This window comes from Dendropsophus ebraccatus, chromosome 12, assembly GCF_027789765.1.
Source record: "Dendropsophus ebraccatus isolate aDenEbr1 chromosome 12, aDenEbr1.pat, whole genome shotgun sequence".
Classification (NCBI taxonomy): Eukaryota; Metazoa; Chordata; class Amphibia; order Anura; family Hylidae; genus Dendropsophus; species Dendropsophus ebraccatus.
The window spans coordinates 49,529,799-49,552,509 of NC_091465.1; the positions used below are offsets into that span (position 1 = coordinate 49,529,799).

General features: G+C 42.5%; 1 protein-coding gene across 1 annotated transcript in view; it reads left to right on the plus strand.

Annotated features, from left to right (window-relative positions):
* GRIN2D (glutamate ionotropic receptor NMDA type subunit 2D) overlaps nucleotides 1-22,711 on the plus strand; it is a 242,091-nt gene that overhangs the window by 170,375 nt on the left and 49,005 nt on the right. The window lies entirely within an intron of this gene.

A 22,711-nucleotide genomic window follows, 5' to 3' on the forward strand; every position in this document is an offset into this window, starting at 1 on the left:
GTTTTATTTGTCACTTGTCAACTAGGTGTAGAACCATTTAGGTGACAGACAAGAACCTAGCAGCAACCGACTGGAGCAAACAATCTAAAGCAGCCCAGAATCGTTGTCAGTCATTTCTATGACAGACTTAATACAGTTTGTCATAGCTTGTCTTTGAGCATTGGGGTTAAAAGGTGAATTTAATATCCCTGTATTCCTCCACAACCTCTATTTCCCTATAGGTTTATCTACTATTGATGGAAACAATTCTCTCTGTTCTTTTGAGATGCAATATTTTACTTACTGTCACTCACGTTTATGTATTAGCTTTATGTCTATTAATCATTCTGGGAAAGTTAAGTTGTCAGTTTTTATCATAAAAGTTAGATTTTTTTGTGCTCAGTGGCTTGCATGTGTTTACTGGGAACTACCTCACAGTGCACTTTCAGGCAATGTTCACAGAACGGCCGGTGTCAGAGAAGATCAACCTAGCTGATACTGCAGTACCGGCGGGATGATCTTCACTGCCGTTCACGGAAAGACCAGAGTCAGAGAAGATGATCTACCGGCCGGATGATCTTCACTGCCGCTAAATTCAGATGCGGACGCATTAGTGTGCTCCCACATCCGAATTCCCCACTGCACACAATGAAGCGTGCAGCCGGAGCCGCACGCTCCATTGTGTGCACTGACATGTCGCTTCAGTTTTTTTCAGCGCGGCTAGGGATTCCATAGAGGGCAGCACTACGTAAGTTACGTAGTAATCACGTCCGTTGTTGCAAATCGGCAACAATGCCTATGATTAATACGTAACATTGGAAGGAGATTATCTGTGGTCCTTCGGTCCTTAGCGGATACATCTTGTCAATAGGCTTCAATTAGTAAACCGTACCGCAATGACAATCTGCACTAGGACACATCCTTTTTTTAATGGAACAGACTATGGATCAAAATTAAAACGGACTGTGTGAATAGCCCAACATAAGTTAATATCAAAGTTAAAACATGATTCCAGACATGTGATTTCCCGGACACGGGATGTGTGAATAAGGAACTTTATAAGATGGGATTCCTACCTAAACATGTGATTGCATAATGCTGAACTTGGATAAAGCTCTAACGTTGTCTGGAAAACATGGATACAGCCAATGACTATATCCATGTTTTCCACATAGCCTTATGGCTTTATCCAACTTCAGCAGCCACCGCTAATCAAATTCCGAAAGTTCGGGTTCGGATGTACTCAAGCATGCTCGAGGTTCGCTCATCTCTATTGAAAACCTTGTGGCATTTTGGCCACACATTAGCTCTCCAGGTCACTTACTGCCTAGGGAACTACAACTTAACTCTGTTCAAGTAACGGAACAGCATTATTGTTCCCTTCACATTGGGTGGCCATGGAGCATTACCATGCAGAATAAGCTATAGAGGAACTGCAACACTTGACTTCCACTCTGTCCTTTTTATACCTAGTATCGCTAGGCTCTTGGCAGTCATATAAACAAGTCACAAATATAATCAGCTCACCTGTCCTGGGACCTAGGCTTAATCAGCTCCTCTCTCAGCTTTGTAAAGTCTTCCAGCAAAACCAGTATCTGACAGCATGCAAAATATAGGTAAAATTCATTTCATCCTTATTTAAAAAAAAAAGTTGATTAACTTTTTTTTGTAAGTTTTTGTTTTAAATAATGTTTTAGTCCCTAACAAAAAAAAAATCTTATTTTTTTTTTTACTTTTTAAGTTTATTTAAATCTAGGTTTTATAATAACAATCATGAAATTTTGCAGTTTTCATTCTCAACACCAAGCCTAAAATTAGACTATGACTTTGTGATGCCCACTGTGCCCAATATGTTCCCGAAGTGGGAAAATAGCCATAGTTGACACCATTAGAGAAAAAAAAAATGATTGTTCCCAACCTCCTCCTCCTTATGGAATGACCTCCAAAGGTCACAGGCACCCTTCCAATTCATGCTAAATGGGTAATTCCCAAAAGAGAAAAAAATTCAAATCAAATGGTGCCAGAAAGTCCAGAGATTTGTAATTTATTTCACTTAAAAAAAAACTAACATCTTTTAGTACTTATCAGCTGCTATATGTCCTGCAGGAACTGGTATTCTTTCCAGTCTGGAGAACTCTGGTACTTTATTGCAGCTTGATTTGAAAGAAAAACAACCTTTTGACATCTTATAGTGACGTCATTTTTTTTAATCAATGGGGGTCCTTGTGCTACTTTGCTACAAAAAAGGACAGAAGCATGCGGTTGCAAGCACAGTTCCTTTCATGCAGTAGCAAAATTAGGGGGGGGGGGGGGCTGCTCCTCCTGGGCCCACATAGGCAGGGGGCTCCTGCCTCTGTTAACAGTGGGAGGCTGCCAGTAAAAGTATAGAAGTGTGTCATAATGGATTCCGCACAGGCTTTGCATACAGGAGAAGAAGCCCAGACAAAACCCAGAGCTCGCCTGCATAGCAGCCTGAATCTTGCCTGCCCCGAACCCTGCGAGTGGTGCTGGTTCCTGGCTCTGCAGGACCCCAGGCTCTGCACATGGTGGGCAGTAAAGTCATATAGGCCATTGTACCCATACAGGGTTCTAGGTGTCCCCTGTATCTGAGATGATAAGTATTCTGCCCATAACATCGCATAAGTATTCTGCCCCTAACATCCCATAAGTATTCTGCCCCTAACATCCCATAAGTATTCTGCCCGTACCTTCCCATAAGTATTCTGCCCATAAGATCCCATAAGTATTCTGCCCCTAACATCCCATAAATATTATACCCCTAACATCCCATAAGTATTCTGCCCCTAACATCCCATAAGTATTCTGCCCATAACATCCCATAAGTATTCTGCTAACATCCCATAAGTATTCTGCCCCTAACATCCCATAAGTATTGTGCCACTAACATCCCATAAGTATTCTGCCCCTAACATCCCATAAGTATTGTGCCCCTAACATCCCATAAGTATTCTGCCCCTAACATCCCATAAGTATTCTGCCCATAACATCCCATAAGTATTCTGCCCCTAACATCCCATAAGTATTCTGCCCCTAACACCCCATAAGTATTCTGCCCCTAATATCCCATAAGTATTCTGCCCCTAACATCCCATAAGTATTCTGCCACTAATATCCCATAAGTATTCTGCCCCTAACATCCCATAAGTATTCTGCCCCTAACATCCCATAAGTATTCTGCCCCTAACATTCCATAAGTATTCTACCCCTAACATCCCATAAGTATTCTGCCCCTAACATCCCATAAGTATTGTGCCCCTAACATCCCATAAGTATTCTGCTAACATCCCATAAGTATTGTGCCTCTAATATCCCATAAGTATTCTGCCCGTACCTTCCCATAAGTATTCTGCCCCTAACATCCCATAAGTATTCTGCCCATAACATCCCATAAGTATTCTGCCCCTAACATTCCATAAGTATTCTACCCCTAACATCCCATAAGTATTCTGCTAACATCCCATAAGTATTGTGCCCCTAAAATCCCATAAGTATTGTGCCCCTAACATCCCATAAGTATTCTGCTAACATCCCATAAGTATTGTGCCCCTAACATCCCATAAGTATTGTGCCCCTAACATCCCATAAGTATTCTGCCCCTAACATCCCATAAGTATTCTGCCCATAACATCCCATAAGTATTGTGCCCCTAACATCCCATAAGTATTCTGCCCCTAACATCCCATAAGTATTGTGCCCCTAACATCCCATAAGTATTCTGCCCCTAACATCCCATAAGTATTCTGCCCATAACATCCCATAAGTATTCTGCTAACATCCCATAAGTATTTTGCCCCTAACATCCCATAAGTATTCTGCCCATAACATGTGAAGAACTGATGGTACTTGGCAGCAGTGAGAACAGCAGAGCCCTCACTCAGCCCTCACTCAGCCCTCACGTGACAGCTATATACTGCTGAGCTGTGGGGAGGGCAGCTGTCATATATTGTGAGACTTATAGTTGACCTACAGGTGACAGAGCAGAAGAGTGGGGTCATGTAGACTGAGGTGCTGAGGATGCTGCTGTGCCAGGTTAAGGGGTTTGTGTTTGGTACAATATTGGCACTTTCTTCCAAAATCAGCATTGCCCTGGTAGTGTGTGGGATTAAAACCTGGCTCAATTCACTTCAGTGGAAATGAGCTTCAATACCACACACAGCCCGAGGGCAGGGGTTCTGCTGTTTCTGGAAGAGAACAGCCAAATTTTTGACCGAATCCCCCCCCCCCCCCTTCTCACGTTGGCATCCTGTCACCTCGGGGACCTCACCAGAAATCAAGGAAAAGAGCAGGATCCAGGACTGGTGAGACTACCCCTAGAACTACTACTCCCATCATGGATTGCCATCAGGGCATGATGGGAGTTGTAGTTTTGCAACCTGCTGTCATCCAGGCTGCAGAAATACAACTCCCATCATGTGCTATTGGCAGTTCAAATGGGAGTTGTAGTTCTGCAACAAATTAAAGGTTGACACGGTATAGGAGGGGGGAGGCAGTGGCATAGTAGAACTACATCTCCCATCATTGGGTGTGTGGTAATATGCAGGACTACATCCCCCAGCATAGTATATAGGGTAGGCTGTAGAACTACATCTTCCAGCATGGTATGTAATAATATGCAGGACTACATCACATAATATGAGTTGTAGTCTGCAACAGATAAGGGGGGAGATGGTGACATAGTTCACAGTACACAAGGGGAGAAGGGGGCATGGTACACATATGGGACACAGGGGCACGGTGGCACAGTACATGAGAGGGAGACAGAGGCATGGTACATGAAGGGGAGACGGTGGTATGGTACATGAAGGGGAGACGGTGGTATGGTACATGAGGGGGAGACGGTGGTATGGTACATGAAGGGGAGACGGTGGTATGGTACATGAAGGGGAGACGGTGGTATGGTACATGAAGGGGAGACGGTGGTATGGTACATGAAGTGGAGACGGGGGCACAGTACATGAGAGGGAGACAGTGGCATGGTACATGAAGGGGAGACGATGGTATGGTACATGAAGGGGAGATGGTGGTATGGTACATGAAGGGGAGACGGTGGTATGGTACATGAGGGGGAGACAGTGGCATGGTACATGAAGGGGAGACGATGGTATGGTACATGAAGGGGAGACGGTGGTATGGTACATGAAGGGGAGACGGTGGTATGGTACATGAGGGGGAGACAGTGGTATGGTACATGAAGGGGAGACGGTGGTATGGTACATAAGGGGGAGAAAGGTGGTATGGTACATGAGGGGGAGACAGTGGCATAGTACATGAGAGGGAGACAGTGGCATGGTACATGAAGGGGAGACGGTGGTATGGTACATGAGAAGGAGACAGTGGCATGGTACATGAAGGGGAGACGATGGTATGGTACATGAAGGGGAGACGGTGGTATGGTACATGAAGGGGAGACGGTGGTATGGTACATGAGGGGGAGACAGTGGTATGGTACATGAAGGGGAGACGGTGGTATGGTACATAAGGGGGAGACGGTGGTATGGTACATGAGGGGGAGATAGTGCCATAGTACATGAGGGGGAGACAGTGGTATGGTACATTAAGGGGAGACGGTGGTATGGTACATGAGGGGGAGACAGTGGTATGGTACATGAAGGGGAGACGGTGGTATGGTACATGAGGGGGAGACGGTGGTATGGTACATGAAGGGGAGACGGTGGTATGGTACATGAGGGGGAGACGGTGGTATGGTACATGAAGGGGAGACGGTGGTATGGTACATGAGGGGGAGACAGTGGTATGGTACATGAGGGGGAGACGGTGGTATGGTACATGAGGGGGAGACAGTGGTATGGTTCATGAAGGGGAGAGGGTGGTATGGTACATGAGGGGGAGACAGTGGTATGGTACATGAGGGGGAGACAGTGGTATGGTACATGAGGTGTAGACGGTGGCACGGTACATGAGGGGGAGACAGTGGTATGGTACATAAAGAGGAGACGGTGGTATGGTACATGAGAGGAGACGGTGGTATGGTACATGAGGGGGAGACAGTGGTATGGTACATAAAGAGGAGACGGTGGTATGGTACATGAGGTGTAGACGGTGGCACGGTACATGAGGGGGAGACAGTGGTATGGTACATAAAGAGGAGACGGTGGTATGGTACATGAGGGGGAGACAGTGGTATGGTACATGAGGGGGAGACGGTGGTATGGTACATAAAGAGGAGACGGTGGTATGGTACATGAGGGGGAGACAGTGGTATGGTACATGAGGGGGAGACGGTGGTATGGTACATGAGGGGGAGACAGTGGTATGGTTCATGAAGGGGAGAGGGTGGTATGGTACATGAGGGGGAGACAGTGGTATGGTACATGAGGGGGAGACAGTGGTATGGTACATGAGGTGTAGACGGTGGCACGGTACATGAGGGGGAGACAGTGGTATGGTACATAAAGAGGAGACGGTGGTATGGTACATGAGAGGAGACGGTGGTATGGTACATGAGGGGGAGACAGTGGTATGGTACATAAAGAGGAGACGGTGGTATGGTACATGAGGGGGAGACGGTGGCACGGTACATGAGGGGTAGACGGTGGCACGGTACATGAGGGGGAGCGGTGGATTGGTAAATGTGCACGGTGCACTAGGAGGGATGTGGGTCTTATGTTGGCATACTAGACCATATCAAAAACACTTTTTTTATCAGGAAATCCTGAAGGCGATTCCTGATGGTTTCCTGATGGTAAAAACGGATTACTGTCAGGAAATCCTGATGCTCTCCTGATGCCATTTGAGGCCTCCTGATCAGGATTTCCAGACTGACACTGACTTGTGAATGGGACCTTAAATCCTTCACACTCAGAGTAATGAAGTAGAATATACCCTTTATTATGCAGAAAACATTGCTGTCTGCTGTCATTCCCTATGTGTAACATAATTGGTTGGGGGCCCACTTAGAGTTACTCACCCCCCTTAGACTGAACCCCTAGCTACGCCCCTGCTTTCATGTCTACTCAAAACAGCTATAATAAGACAGAATTAGTCTACTCCTGGTTTGTGCTAAAAATACTGATTGAAATACTGACCAAAATACTGTGTATGAACTCAATCTAGTCTACCCTTATATTATTATTATTATTATTATTATTATTATTATTATTATTATTAATTTTTTATTTTAATAAATAGAAGTTAATTCAAGTCATACTAAAAGCCAGGTACTTTGGATTTATCAACCACATTTGTTCCAAGCATCAAACACTCTTTCACCAAAGTAATATTTTCTTGTGTTCTTCCCAATCTTTCCCCTCATTAATCTCAGATTGTGCCCCCTTGTTCTTGTATTCCATTTTTATTATTATTAATAATAATAATAATAATAATAATAATAATAATAATAATAATAAACACCCCTTCTTATTTAGCCATTTTTACAGCTTTTGATTATGGCTCCCTTTTTCTTCTTTCCTCCAGACTATACAGTTTTAGTTCTTTCCTTTTTTTTTGTCTTTCCTGATATATTTTATGCCTAAGACCCTCCACTATTTTTGTAGCTCTTTTTTGAACATGTTCTATTTTACCAATATCTCTTTTAGGCGAGGTCTCCAGAACTGGACCCAGTTTTCCAGATGTGGTCTCATTTGAGTTCTATAGAGTATGTAGACACCTCTGGGAATATCAATCCTATTGCACACTTTTGTGTCATCAGCAAACAGGCAAACCTCACCTACCAAACCTTCTCCTATGTCACAAACATAATAAAAAGAACAGGACCCAGAACAAACCCTTGTAACAAATTTCTGCTCACAATACATGCAATTAATAAAAACCCTTTAATATCTATCCTTCAGCCAACCACAAATCCACTGAACTATACAGGGATTAAGTCCACATTTCTCTAGCGTCTCTATCAGCTCATAATGGGCTTTGCTAAAATCCAGATAGTCCATATCCACGGCCCCACCTTCATCCAGCACTTTTGACATAGTCAAAGAAATCAATGAGATTAGTCTGAAATGATCTGTCCTCCGTAAAGCCATGTTCATTTGATTTATCGAGTTTTTATTTTTAAGGTATTAAATATCCTCTTTTTAGAATAGTTTCCAATTTTAATACTAAAGATGTCAAACTAAAAGCTTTATTACATTAACCCCTTAAGGTCAAAGCCAATTTTCGTTTTTTTGCTTTTGCTTTTTCCACTTTATGTTTAAAAGGCCATAGCGCTTGCATTTTCTTGCCTAAAGACCCACATGCGACACCAATTGTAATTTGCAAAGACAGACTTTATTTTCCCATAAAATATGCTGCGAAACCGAAAAAAAACATTTGCGCTGTCAAATTGAAAAAAAAAGGAATTTGTTTTCATTTCAGAGAGTTTTGTGCATATGCCGTTCATCCTGGGGTAAAACTGTCTTGTTATATATGTTCCCCAAGTTGTTACGATTACAACGATATGTAACATGTATAACTTTTATTTTATTTGATGGCTTTTAAAAAATTCAAACCATTGTTAAGAAATATATGTCCCCTAAAATCGCTCTAATCCCATGCTTATAGCTGTACTTTCTATCGGTACCTTGGTTGCACAAATGTGACTTTTTGATCGCTTTTTATAAAAAATTTTCTGGATTTAATGTGACCAAAAATGCACAATTTTGCACTTTGGAATTTTTTTGCGCTGATGCTGTTTACCGTACAAGGTCAGGAATGTGATAAATTAATAGTTTGGGCGATTACACGCGCAACGATACCAAATATGTTTATTTGTTTATTTTTATTTATAAAATGGGAAAAGGGGCGTGATTTGGACTTTTAATAGCGGAGGGGATTTTTTTTTATAAAAAAAAAAAATAATTATACTTTTTTTTACTTTAACCCTTTGAGGACCAGGCCCAAAATGACCCAGTGGATTTTGAGCTTAGTGTTTTCGTTTTTCCCTCCTCCCCTTCTAAGAGCTCCAGCACTTTCAGTTTTCTATCTACAGGGCCATGTAAGGGCTTGTTTTTTACAGGAATAGTTGTACTTTGTAATGGCATCTTTCATTTTACCATAACATGTATGACGGAATCCCAAATATATTATTTATGAAGATATAAATTGGTGAAATCGTATAAAAGAATGCAATATGGTAACGTTTGGGGGGTTCCTGTGTCTATGTAATGCACTATATGGTAAAAGCGACATGATACTATTACTCTATAGGTCAGCCCGAACACAACCATATGCAGGGTACACAGATTCTCTAATATTATATATTTTTTTTTAAATTAAATCCTTTTTTTTGGCAATTAATTATTATTAAAATGGTCCCATTGACGCTTATAACGGTTTTAGTTTTTCACCTACGGGGCTGTATGGGGTGTCATTTTTTCCGCCATGATCTCTAGTTTTTATTAATACCATACTTGTGAAGATCGGACGTTTTTATCACTTTTTATAATTTTTTTTATATATATAATGTAACATTAAATCGGTAAACCACGCACTTTTTTTCCTCTTTTCGTGTACGCCGTTCACCGTTCGCAATGACGCTTGTTATATTTTAATAGATCGGACAATTACACACGCTACAGTATATTATATGTTTATTTGTTTATTTATTTGTATATGTTTTATTTATATAATGGGAAAGGGGGTTGATTTAAACTTTTATTGGGGAAGGGGTTTTGGGGCAGTGTATTAGTGTTTTTAACTTTTTTTTTTTTACACATTTGAAGTCCCTTTGGGGGACTTGTACATAGAGTACTTGGATTTTTACACTGATCATTGCTATGCCATAGGCATAGCATTGATCAGTGTTATCGGAGATCTGCTCATTGAGCCTGCCTGTGCAGGCTCAGTGCAGCAGATCGCCGATCAGACCGCACGGAGGAAGGTGAGAGACCTCCGGCGGTCCGTTTTAACGATCTGGACCCCCGCAGTCACACTGCGGGGGTCCCGATCGGTAAGTGACAGGGGACTCCCCCTGTCACTTAAACTTATACGCCGCAGTCGCTTAAGGAGTTAATAACACAGCGCGATCGCTGCAGCGTGTCATGAATGGTGAGGTCCCGGCTTCTGATTGCAGCCGCCGCCCACCTGCTATGAAGCGCGCACCGCTCCGGAGTGCGCTTCATAGCCGGAGAAACACCCAGGACGTATAGTTACGTCCTAGGTCGTCTGGGGACAGACTTCCATTGCGTAACTATACGCCCTAGGTGGGACACAGCCAGTTTTCATTTTTGCGCTTTAGTTTTTTCCTCATCTTGTATATATAAGGCCATAGCGCCTGCATTTTTCCACCTAGAGACCCAAATGAGCCCTTATTTTTTGCGCAACTAATTTTTGCCTAAAATGTGTCGGGAAACCAGAAAAAAATTATATGTGTGGTGAAATTGAAAAAAAAAATAAAATGTTTTTTTATTTTATTTGGGGGGGGGGGGGGTTGTTTTTACTCCGTTCACCCTAGGGTAAAACTGACTTGTTATATATGTTCCTTAAGTTGTTACGATTACAATGATATGTAACATGTATAACTTTTATTTGATTTGATGGCTTGTAAAAAATTAAAACCTTTTAAAGAAAATATATGTTCCTTAAAATCTCTCCATTCCCAGGCTTATAGCGCTTTTATCCTTTGGTCTATGGGGCTGTGTAAGGTGTCATTTTTTGCGCCATGATGTGATCTTTCTATCGTTACCTTGATTGTGCATATACGACTTTTTGATCGCTTTTTATTACAATTATTCTGAATTTGATGCGACCAAAAATGCACAATTTTGCACTTTTGGATTTTTTTGTGCTGACGCCGTTTACCGTGTGAGATAAGGAATGTGATTAATTAATAGTTCGGGCGATTACGCACGCGGCGATAGCAAACATGTTTGTTTATTTATTTATTTATTTTTATTTATAAAATGGGGAAAGGGGGGTGATTCAGACTTTTATTAGGGGAGGGGATTTTGTGTTATTAAAAATACATTTTTCTTTTACTTTAAACATATACTAGAAGCCCCCCTGGGGGACTTCTAGTATATGCAATCTGATCTCTCATAGAGATCCATGCTGTATAGTTATACTGCATGAATCCATGAGATCAGTGTTCTATTGCTTTTGGCTGCTGCAGCCGAAAGCAATAGAATGCCGAGGCGGTATCAGCGCCATTATGGCGCAGACCCCGGCCCGGGATGGATGCGGGGATCGCCCCCCCCCCCGCAATCGCGCCGCGGGGGGGGGGCGATCCCCCCACTAGACCACCAGGTATTGAGATGAGCAAGTATTTAGAAGCAGCTGTCAACTTTGACAGCTGCTTCTAAGTACTTAATTAGCAGGCACAGCGATCGGACCGTGCCCACTAATAGCCGTGATCCCGAGCTACATGCGGCACCCAGGATCGCGGCAGTTTAGAGGGGGGTCGCCGCGCAACCCCCTCTGAACTCCCATAGTGGCACGAGGACGTTCAGTAACGTCCTGGTGCAGCTATGGGTTAAATGAAAGTCCTCCTGAAATGATCAGTGAGATCGGTGATGCATTGCTTTGGCCTGCTGCAGGCCATAGCAATGTAATGCCAAGCCGGGATCAGCGTCATTGCGATGCTGAGTCCCGGCACAGCCAGAAGAATGGATCTCGTCCCGCTAGACACCAGGGAAGTGAGGAGCAAAGCATCTAAATGCAGCTGTCAGGTTTGCCAGCTGCATTTAGATGCTTAATTAGCCGGCGCGGCAACATAACAGCTGGGATCGGCGCCGTTCAGAGCGGCGTCCCGGCGGGACCCCTCTCTAAACTCCTCCCGCGTCACCATGACGTATCAGATACATCATGGGACGCTAAGGCGTTAAGCGGTTATTGGGCATATTAGGGCGATTATTGCCCCTCACAGACAATAATCACTAGATGTAATAGCTCCAGTTACAAGGCAACTATCAGCCGACATGCACAATGTCTGCTGATCCTTGTCTTTCTACATGTTGAAAAAAAACTAGATTGATAGCAACAGTCTGCCGGCCATCGCTCCGTGTAATAGAAGTGGCTGCAGCAGACTGCTGCTATCTTCTATGGTTTAAAGATCTAAAGGTTTTCCGGGGAGCGCCCCCCCCCCCCCCCCCCACACACACACACACACACACAGCTCCCCGAGGTCCCCCCGCTCTTACCCACTCATTTTCGGCGCATGTAATGAACAAGGAGCAACCAAGTACTGATCTGACAGGTCGGCACTCGCTTGCTTCTCCAGATCGATCTGGATAATAGAGCCTTAACTGACTTATTGAAACTGAACTCTTTTCTACTACCCTTTTTGTCAATGGGTACAACATTGTTCGTTCTCCAATCATCGGAAACATCTCAACAATCTTTAAGGACTCTGGGTTGTGCACCATCTGAACCCTTTGTCCTTTTCAACTTTGAGAGGGCAGGTTCCTTCTGAAAACACCAGGGCTGAACCAAGCAACTGGAGGCATTGCTATGTCCAACTATAGTGTCATTTTGAAAACCTCCTTCTGAAAAAACTGAGCAGAAGTGGCCATTTAAATGGTCAGGAACTGCCTTATCTTCATCAATAAAGGCCTTAGTTTTGCGTTCAAAATATTTAAGTAGGGAATTAATAAAAATAATAGGAAACCTATATACAGTAGTCCAGAAGACCAATATTTGAAATATTACCCTGGTACATGAAAAGTTTTGATGACTGAAAGACCCCACTAATGAATCCCTCCGACTCAAATTGTCACATAATCAATGATTGTAATGGAAATAGTGAGACAGTTTTTAATTTAATAAATTTACTTTAATAACGGCAGGTTGATGTCCTCAGGATATAGCTGTCATTGTGCCAGATGCCTCCCTTTTATCATAGCTCCTGCAGATTTTTAACAAATGATTTTTTCATATGTGAGGATTGTGAAAATGGGTAGAATGAGAATTTACTTGTGTTCTATATCTTGCTCACAGGCTAGTATTCTAATATTTTTTTAAAAAAAAGTTTAAGTTATAAAATTGCATACTTCAAATTAGGGAGGTTGATCTAAAGGCTTTCATGTACAGTGATGTTACTTTAGATTTCTCATCTTGACATGCTCACTAAAATACACTGCAGGATTTTGCAGCCAAGTCAAAGAGAAATCATCTACATAAAATTCTTATAATTTAGTCAACCTAATTTAACATCAATTTAAGTAGAAAGCTTCTTACTAAGCCTTTCCTGGGCATTCGGGCAGCCACATAATGGAGATGTGTCTAATTGATCATAGTTCATGATGGATAATTGTGTAAACTTATTAAGAAGCAGAAGAACCTTGTAATTAAAATTCTGTTATGGGCGAACATAAAACACAGCCCGTCACTTAGATGGATTTTGACAAAACCTTTGACAGCATCATTTCTGTTTGTGTCCACACCGAGCACTCCAGGGAAATTATACATTACACTCAATTCATTTCCTGAAGCCTACTTTTTTCTTAAAGCAAACTTTCTAAAAATTATGTGACATTTGACAATTTAAGATTTTTACTTTCAAGGTAAATTTACTTTCAAGGTAAGAAAGGGTTAATCCAGGATACCATGAAGACTCCTGCAAACCTTGACTCGTCTCCCCCAGAAATTTGCCAGATAAACATTGTAGGATCTAGTCATGAGTGAACATGTTCGTAAATGTTCTTAAGTTCATACGAATATGGCGCTAATTGTTCGTGTTCACCAATCGCAAACATTTTGTTAGATGATCGGAATGGTTTTAACAATTATTCTCATATTCAAACATATTCGAACTTGCAAACGTTTACCACTGCATAATTTACAATTTGCACATGATAGTCGGCGAACACGAACTGATCACGATAATTTTTTCTTATGTTTGTGTTCGGGATCCGAACCGAACATCGGGATGTCCGCTCATCACTAGTAGGATGTGCACTTTTCTAGCATATTCCCCACCTTGCCGACCATCAGTGCTGTAAATAATGCCTTCTTTGGTGGTGCCCTACATAGTTTGAGTAAGTATGTAAGTAGCTTGAAGGCAGTACATAAAGATTGAGTTGGGGAAGTAGATAAGGTCCCCAGTGTGTAGATCATTTTTACCCCATTAGGTAGATGCTCTTACTAGGTGGGAAATTTCTCTCATTAGATAGAAGCCCCATTAGTTAGATGCCCCAAGTATGTATGTAATTTTGCCAATTAGGGGGGGATGCCCACAGTGTGTAGATTATCTCCCTACAAAGATACCCCCCCCCAATTGGGTAGACAATTCTTCCCTTTATTTAGAAGCCCACAGTAGGTAAGTAATGCCCCAAGTACAAGGGAATATAAGAAACAGTACAAGCAAATATAAGAAACTGTGTTGCATATCTTATCAGACAAAAACAACTTAAGACTAGGTTCACACAATGTCAAAAAACAGCTATTTTTATAACAAAAACTGTCAGTTTTTGCCGCAATTTAACTGGCTGCAATGGCAATGCATTAAAGTCAATGGGAGGACGGACGTCCAATGCGAACATTGCATTGAAAAACTGATGTTTTTTTACCGCGGCAAAAACGGGCAGTTTTCGATGCATTGTGTGCATTGGACGTCCGTCCTCCCATTAACGTCAATGCATTGCTATTGCAGTCAGTTAAATTGCGGCAAAAACTGAGTTTTTTTTATTATTATAAAAACGGCCGTTTTTTGACCTTGTGTGAACCTAGCCTAAATTACAGGGCTTTATACACAGTTTAGGCTGCTCACCACAGCTATATCATAGCTTTCATGCTGAATGGTGAAAAATATATAAAATATACAGTACAATGTGTGTATTATAAAAAATATTCTAAACAATGTTAGGCTGGGTTCACACACATTATATTTCTGTCAGTATTGTGGTGCTCATATTGCAACCTCAACCAGGAGTGGATTGAAAACACAGAAAGGCTCTGTTCAAACAATGTTGAAATTTCAATACAACAGCAGTTATTTTAAAATAACAGCAATATTTGCCATTAAATGGCGGCCATCCACTCAATTTCAACATTGTGTGAACATAGCCTATCTGTGTTTTCAATCCACTCCTGGTTTTGGTTGCAATATACTGTGTCTGATCCCAGCCTTATACATTGTAATCAATATAAAACAGTATGTTTACACAACCCTTTTTTTTAGGTGAACATTTTTTGGCAGTAAGATAATTAGGGCCATATTTTCACCTAAAAAAATTACATGCATTATAATATAAGAAACTCTTTGTTATCAAGTTTCTGATAACTGGCCCTCTAGTTAGGGAGCCATGAAAGCCCTTATGAGCAGGGATCTGTATGCATAAAGGCATTGAGAGTCCATAGCTATTCTGTCTGCCAACATATGGTGCCTCCACAGTGTTAGATTAGCAGTTTCTCTAAAGGGACGCATCGCTGTATTACAGTGTCTGTTAAAACAAATCATATTTTCTGTCAGATGCGAAGAGTAACAATGAAAACGGTCATACAAATGCATTTCACAATAGCTGGTAGGTTTATTGCATCTTATACTAAGCAAATTAGCTTTTGACAATACTAAATTATACAACATCAGACACCTGAAAGCGCTGTATGGCCAATTACCATAGTAAAGATAATATATGCATGTACAGTTATCTTGTTGTTTTTCTCTGACTCCTATTGTATTTACAGGCATAGTTGTGAAAGCTCCAGCTGGAACAGTTTTAGGTTAAATGTTCTTATAAATTACATTACCTTGTTGACTTACAAAAGTTTTGTATCAGTTCAATTCTGAACTTTTATGACTCACGTGAATTTACACATTAAAGTTACAGCTTTGTGGTCTAAATGACATTCACATTATACAGAGCCTGTCACCCTAGATGACTATATGATATTCAACATGTCTTAAAGAGATACTAACAGCAAGATGGAAGCATCTAAACTGCTGTTATGTCCCAACAGCGCACAGGGCACTGAGGTTCCGTAACCCTGGCCGGGTCACGGAACGGCTGGTCTCTGCCCGGATCATCCCAGCTGGTACTTAAGTACCGTCCGGATGATTTTTCCAGCCGTAGGGTTCTGATGCGGGGGCATCACCGCGTGCCCGCATGAGAACCTCCCACAGCACACAATGAAGCAAGAGGCATGAGCAGCTTCAGTGTGTGAACTGACAGGGTTTCCTACGCCCGCAATTCATTGAATTGCAGCCGCAGAAAACTGACGTGTCAGTTATTTGCGGGTCCGCACGGGATCCCAGACGGAGCGTATAGGATATGTATACGCTCTGGCTGGGATCCCATAGAAATGTAGGCAATGTTCCACACTGCATAAAGTGTGGCCGTTGTTGCTGATGGCAACAATTGTAGCATAAAAGTACTGACAAATGTATGTCTCCTTGTCCTAACAGCTCTTACAGTGTCAGTAGCCTGGAAAGAGAACTGCAGCCAACAGGCATGTATACAACATAAATACAATCTACACATATAAACAGCGACTACAATAATAAAGTCTTTTGTTGTAAATCTACACACAAAACAAATTGTTTTTTTTTGTTTGTTTTTTTTAACAAACAAGACAAAATGAAAACCCCTTAACAAGAAATTTTCTGAGGATTTTCCCTGTGCAACAAAACCCATGCCTTTCATCACAGCCCATTGAAGATTAATTTAAACAATTGAAGTGTTTTTCGGAGTCTGATTAATTATTAGATTCTCAGAAGATTCGACAGCAGCTTCCACTTTCAGCCTCACATAGTAATAAACTGTTATCTGCAGATTTCAAGATTACAAGCAAGCGGCACAAGTCTACCAATTTTATTTTTCAAGCTGTTATGTAATTTTGATGGGTAAAGGTTATTCTATATTTACATAGTAACTTGTTCTTACACGAAGCAGGATTGCTGACAATGTTTCTACACACGGGAGATTTATCAAAGATGGTGTAAAGTGGAACTGGCTCAGTTGCCCCTAGCAACCAATCAGATTCCACCTTTTATTATCCAAAGAGTCTGTGAGGAATGAAAAGTGGAATCTGATTGGTTGTTAGGGGCAACAGAGCCAGTTTCACTTTACACCATATTTGATAAATCTCCCCCTTAGACCTTTCAGAACGGTTTTCTTGATTTAACAGAAATGGTTGTTCTTTGGCTTTGAATGTATGGTTCCTAATTAACCTAATAGAGCCATGTGCATTGAGAAGTGGCTATTCAAGATTTCTATGCATAAGGCTGGAGCCAAACAGTGACTTTGGTTGCACAATATGAAAATTGCTGATTTCATTGATTGTCAATGGGGTTGCCTTGAAACATAGTGCATTTTTGATATAACAGTCACCAACAATTCAAAGCTGGTGGGTTCTTGGTTGCAGGTCACAAGTTGCACGCCTCATTCTCCAAAAAGCAAGTGATGTGAGAATGTGACTTGGTTGCAGCTTTATGACTTCATAGACAAATCACAACTAGAGATGAGCAAAACAAACCTGTAGAACCTGGGTTAATTGTGAACTTAACCAAAAGTTAAAAACATTTACTTTAGTTTTGTTCATCTCTGCCAATGACAGAAAGTTGCATACACAACACAAAATATTTTAATGGTTGCATAACCATAGCGTTTGTAGTCCTACCTAGAAATAAGCAAAGCAAATTTGGCGAATCAGGATTCCCTGTGAATCTTGCTGTCAATTCGCTTCGTTCTGCGAAGCGAATTCCGACGATTCTTTAACCCCTTAGGGTCAAAGCCAATTTTCATTTTTGCACTTTTGCTTTTTCTACTTTATGTTTAAAAGGCCATAGCGCTTGCATTTTTTCACCTAGAGAACCACATGAGCCCTTATTTTTTGCGAAACCAATTGTACTTTGCAATGACAGGCATTATTTTTCCATAACATATGCTGCGAAACCGGAAAAAAATAATTTGTGCTGTCAAATGAAAAAAAAAAAAAGGAATTTGTTTTGATTTCGGGGAGTTTTGCATTAACGCTTTTATCCTTTGGTCTATGGGGCTGTGTGAGGTGTCATTTTTTGCGCCATGAGATGTACTTTCTATCGGTACCTTGATTGCGCATATGCGACTTTTTGATCACTTTTTATTAAAATTTTTTGGGATTTGATGCGACCAAAAATGCGCAATTTTGCACTTTGGAATTTTTTTGCGCTGACGCCGTTTACCGTGCGAGATCAGGAATGTGATTAATTAATATTTCAGGCGATTACACACGCGGAGATACTAAATATGTTTATTTATTTGTTTATTTTTATTTATAACATGGGAAAAGGGGGGTGATTTGGACTTTTAATGGGGGAGGGGATTTTTTTATTAATACAAAAAACATTTTTACTTTTATTTTTACTTTAACTAGAAGTCCCCCTGGGGGACTTGTATATACACAGCACTGATCTCTCATAGAGATCAATTTTGTGTATATACACAGCAAAGATCGATCAGATCGGTGATAGATTGCTATGGCCTGCTGCAGACACTGAGGCTCATTCAGACACTGAGGCTCGACACGGGCAGAAGAACGGATGCGATCGCGGGGGGGAGATCCGTCCCACTAGACACCAGGGACAGGGAGAGTACAGCATCTTAGTGCAGCTGTTAGGTTTGACAGCTGCGCTTAGAGGCTTTATTAGCCAGCGCAGCAACAGGACCCGCGCCGGCTAATGGAGGCACTGCCCGGCTGCACATGTCAGCCGGGATCAGCGCCATTCAGAGCGGGGTCCCGGGGGACCCCGCTCTAAACACCCCCCGCGGCACCATGACGTATCAAGATACGTCATGGGTCGCTAAGGGGTGAAAGGGAATCTGTCAGCACCTTTTCTTGTTTTGAGGTGCTGACAGTGTGAGGAAGGTCAGTGTGTTGTAGTGGTGTCTCATACCTTTATTTTTCCAATCGGTCCTTTACTTTCGGTAATTTATTTTCATAACTGTCAAAGAGGGGGAGTGGTGATGGCTTCGTGCTGCACTTTGGCTCGCCTCACCACTCCCCCTCCCAAAATTTGCGCATGCACCGTAGTGCGTCGGAGTAGTGCGCCGCTCAGACGCACTACGGCGCATGCGCGAATCCCCCCCAAAAAAACAAAACCCCAAAAAAACAACAAATGGCTGTGTGTGGAGGGGAGAGCAGGATCACAGCAGGCAGTTAGAGCAGAGCATGGAGAGACTAAGAGAGTGATTTAGGGACAGAGAGGAAAGAATAGAATAGGAGGGCTGATTGGGGGTGATTTCAGCACCTCCTCCTCACCCTATATATGCGGCTGTTCATTAACGGAGGTGGCCAGTCGGCTGTGAATGGAGGAGAGAGCAGGATCACAGCAGGCAGTTACAGCAGAGCAGAAAGTTTAACAGAGTGATATAGGGACAGAGAGGAGAGGAATGGCAGAAATTGGATGATTGACAATTTTTTTTTTTAATTAAGGTTTTCCAATTTTTGACCCTTTTTCAACACGCTTTAACATTTGCCTTTTGTAATAGTTACAGTATTGTAGCTACTATAGTTTCGGCTGTTTTAATTAAATTCGTTAAAGGGGTTGTCCGGCGAAAAAAATTATTCACAGAATAACACACATTACAAAGTTATACAACTTTGTAATGTATGTTATGTCTGTGAATGGCCCCCTTCCCCGTGTCCCACCACCCCCACCCGTGTACCCGGAAGTGTGGTGCGCTATACATTACCTGTCACGTGCCGACCACGGTCTCCGATCTTCAGTAGTGACGTCTTCTTCGGGAGGCCAGCGGATCTTCCCGAGTGCCGGCCGCCCTCTGCAGCGTCATCCGAAGCTCAGCCGCGATTGGCTGAGCATAACTGTGCTCAGCCAATCGCGGCTGAGCAGCTGATGACGTGGCCGCGTCATCAGCCGCTCAGCCGCGATTGGCTGAGCATAACTGTGCTCAGCCAATCGCGGCTGAGCGGCTGATGACGCGGCCACGTCATCAGCTGCTCAGCCGCGATTGGCTGAGCACAGTTATGCTCAGCCAATCGCGGCTGAGCTTCGGATGACGCTGCAGAGGGCGGCCGGCACTCGGGAAGATCCGCCGAACTTACGAAGAAGACGTCACTGCTGACGATCGGAGACCGTGGACGACACGACATGCGGTGAGTATAATGCACCACACTTCCGGGTCTAGCGTGGGTGGGGGGAAACACGGGGAAGGGGGCCATTCACAGACATAACATACATTACAAAGTTGTATAACTTTTTAATGTGTGTTATTCTGTGAATAATTTTTTTCGCCGGACAACCCCTTTAAGATTCAATTCAAAGTTTGACCGAAAATTTGCAAAGCTGGCGAAATGAATTTCCGTCTGCTTCGCTCATCTCTAGTCCTAACCGTGCTATACTATACTTAATTCCTTTAACCCTTTAACGACCTGGGGTCATTGATGCCTCAATGCCCAGGTCGTTTTAGGACATCAGCTTATGGGATCATAATGATCTCATAAGCTGATATCCCTGTGTCTGCCCCCTCTCCTCTGTTCCCTGCTGCTGTTACAATCTTGTGACAGCAGAAGGGGAGAGAGGGGAGGGGCATAGCTCATGGCCCCGTGCCTTGCCTTTCCTCCCTATCTCCCCCCGCCAGCCTCCGTAGCCTGGAAACTAGAAACCTGAGGCTTCCGGTTTCCATGGCTACCATCGGGGCTCTGCGATCACTTCGCAGAGCCCCGATGGACATCGGCAGAAAATTCTTGTGACAGCGGCAGGGGAGAGAGGGGAAGGGAAAGAGCTCATGGCCGGCGTGCCCCCTGCCTTCCCTCCCTATCTTTCTCCCCTTGCCAGCATCCGTAGCTAGGATACCGGAAGCCTTCGGCTTCTGGTTTCCATGGCTACCATCAAGGCACTGCGATCACTTCACATAGCCCTGATGGACACCGGTAGGTCAGGACCTTTGTCAGGAGTGCTATAGATGCTGCGGTCATGCACGACCATAGTATGTATAGGATTAACTCTCAGCACCGGAGCACGGCTTCGGTGCTGAGAGTTGCGGCGGATCCCCGGATATCACTGATAGCCAGGACAGGTCGTGGATGACACTGGCCGAGCTCCTGCGCCTGTGTCATCCTTGATCGTTAATTAATGTCAATGCAGCATCAGACATAGGCTGCAGCAACTCTTTTCCATATAAGCAGTTCTCAGCAACATTCTTAAGCTTGTACTATGGATATTTTATATCTTACTCCTTGCCCCAACATTGGAGCCATAGGCCCGCCCCTCCATGGCACCACTTATGCCTAGGCCTCACCCCTATGTGATGTGATCGCTTTGGGCCGACCTGGAGGCATAGGCCCTGTCCCCTTTATGATGTCATCAGAATTGTACAGATCAGAAGGAGGGTTACAGTAAGTTCACTGCATGTGGGCTAAACACCACACATGTCGTTCTTCTCCACATTAAGAAGATGGCCTTGCATGACGATTTGGGCAGAATGTGGAAAAGAATGAGGTGTGGTGTTTAACCCACATGCAGTAAACTTACTGAAATCCTCCTTTAGCTTCTTCTGATCTGGACAGTTCTGGTTGCATCACGGAGGGGGCAGGTCCTTAGGTGGTGATGACTTCACAGAGGGGCAGGCCCTACGGCAACAACTCAGGTGGCACTATCCACTAACATGTATTTTTGACTGTAGAGATCACAAAGAAATCTTCTATAGATTAAGATATCATATGAGATTAAAGTAAAACAGGCATTTAAAATATTTTTGCATTAATCAAAAGTACAAGAAATTTTTAAAAAGTCTGTAATAGATTTTGTTAGGCAAAAAAGGCTCTTTCTGTACTCAAAAAGCTGTTTTGCAGCCTATACCCTCCCCCTCTCTCCTTCACGTCTTATTTGTTCATTATCAGGCAAAGTCATCTACATTACAGAGGAGCAAAGTCAAGAAGGGTTTGCTGAATCAATCCTAATCTATGGAGGTAGAAGGTGCCCAGGTGGATGAGTTAGCAGGAAAAGGAGACAAACAGCCCTGCAGTTTGTAGATTGACTGAGCATATAAAACAATGGATTCAGAGGTCAGAAAGCTCAGTGCTGGTGTGGGGACTTGGTGAGATAAGATTGCAGGATGATGTGTAGGACTGCTTTTTCTCCTCTCCCTGTGCTCCCTCATCGTGACATTTAAATGACAGTTACACTTTAAGGTTATGTTCCGCTTTAAGTCAATTAAAAGTATGATTCTTTTGTGATACTCTCATTTTCATGTACTGTAGATGATATTCTCATTGTCATGTAGATGATACTCTTATTGTAATGTAGGTATTTGATAACTGACATGTTCTGCATTTTGGGATCCTGAGGTTTGTTTATGGAACTTTTTATTTTGTGCCACAGTTGTTTAGGTCTATTCCTACAATAGACTCATACTTACAAGATAGCTTAAACTTCAAGACACGTATTTGGCATATATTAAATTGTACTAACACTCTTGTAATAATATATGATTGCAGAGTTGTCAAATCTGTTTACTTCTACTTCATTTACTTCTACTTCATTTACTTCTACTTGTTATAACTTTGTTTATTAATGGTCACATGACCATACATTGCTTTAAAATCTGTTTAAAGTATAAGGTTAAAATTTATGTATCTTTACTCACACTTATGACTGTGCAGACTTCATCACTGCCAATGCTGATTTCTACAAATGTATACAATAAGTAAAACATAGAAGTGTTATAAATAGGGATGAGCAAATTTACAGTTGGAACAAAACAAACCGGTTTGTTAGGATTGGCCGGCACCTTGTCAGACTTCTGGCTTTTAAGTCCGTGCCACTCCAGATGCTGGGGAAAAGCTTGATCCAGCCCTTTGAAACTGGGGGAAGTTTACTTAC